At 45.2% G+C, this 1470-nt stretch overlaps 1 protein-coding gene across 1 annotated transcript in view; it reads right to left on the bottom strand.

Moving 5' to 3' along the window:
• Ptpn23 (protein tyrosine phosphatase non-receptor type 23) overlaps window positions 1-1470 on the bottom strand; it is a 23227-nt gene that overhangs the window by 10699 nt on the left and 11058 nt on the right. The gene's annotated exons all lie outside the window — the stretch shown is intronic.

Here is a 1470-nt window from a genome sequence, read left to right on the forward strand (position 1 = left end):
AGACAGGGTTTCTTTGTGGTGTGGCTGTCCTAGAACTCAGTGTAGACAAGACTAGCCTAGAATTCAGAGATCTGCTTGCCTCTGCCTCCCCAGTGCTAGGATTACAGACATGTGCCACCCCCACCCAGTGGCTTTTTGTTTTTTTAATGTGGGGTGGAGAAAGGGTGCCACCATGGCTGAGGCTCCCATTCAGCAGTCCTGCCTCTGTCTCCTGTACCTGGACTCAGAAGTGTGCACCGTCATGCTTGATAACAAGTGTTTCTCTCCCAGGGTTTCGTTGATATCTGACTGCCAACATCATCACTACTTAACAGACCCGCTATTAAGACAATGATGGCTTATACCTTTAATCCTAGCACTAAGAAAGAGGCAGCAAGACCTCTGTGGTTTCCATGCCAGTCTGGTCTACACAGCAATCTCCAGAATGGCCAGAACTACTGAGAAAACCTCATCTCAAATAACAACAAACAAAGAGAATAGGAGTTACTTAAACACAGCACTGAACTGCTGGGGTGCTCAGTGCGCGAACGTGCTTGGTGTGAAGCCTAATGGGCTGAGTTCGGTCCCCAGAACAGACTTTGCAAGTTGTCCTGTAATCGCCACATAGACGTCCCCCCTCTTCCAAACATGGCCCCCTTTCCCTCTTGAGTGTATATAAACACAAAATTTAAACAGGGTATCGTGAGATTTGCTCTACTAATTAAGATTGCAACTACGTGAATAATGACCAGGTAGAATCCAGTGTGGAATCACTAACCAAAGCAAAGAGTAACGTTTCAGGTAGGAGAAGATGTGAAACAGCAAATAGTGGAGGAGCTACACACTTGGAATCTCATGGGCCAGAAAAAAAGACAACGTAGAAAAGTAGAAAAAAATGTTTCAAATGAATGAAAATGTGGGCCAAAAAGGGAGATTCCCACTACCCCTCACATATAATATACCTAGATGAATGCCATATAGATTAAGACTTAAACTAAGCCGGGCATGGTGGCGCATGCCTTCACTCCTAGCACTCGGGAGGCAGAGGCAGGCAGATTTCTGAGTTTGAGGCCAGCCTGGTCTACAGAGTGAGTTCCAGGATAGCCAGGACTACACAGAGAAACCCTGTCTCAAAAAACCAAAACAAACAAACAAACAAACAAACAAAAAAGACTTAAGTTCAAAACAAAACAACAAAGCCAACCTCGGGGGTTTGGCAAAATGGCTGAGCTGGTAAGGGCTCTTGCCATCAAGTCTGAGGGTCTATGGTTGCCCACATGGTGGAAGGAGAGAGCCAACTCTTGCAAGTTTTCTTCTGACTTCCACACATGTCCACACATATACACATACATACTATAAGCAAATGTAATTTAAAAATTTTAAAATAAGAAAAAGATCCTTGGGCTGGTGAGATGGCTCAGTGGGTAAGAGCACCCGACTGCTCTTCCAAAGGTCCAGAGTTCAAATCCCAGCAACCACATGGTGGCTCAC

This window comes from Mus caroli, chromosome 9 (assembly GCF_900094665.2).
Source record: "Mus caroli chromosome 9, CAROLI_EIJ_v1.1, whole genome shotgun sequence".
Classification (NCBI taxonomy): domain Eukaryota; kingdom Metazoa; phylum Chordata; class Mammalia; order Rodentia; family Muridae; genus Mus; species Mus caroli.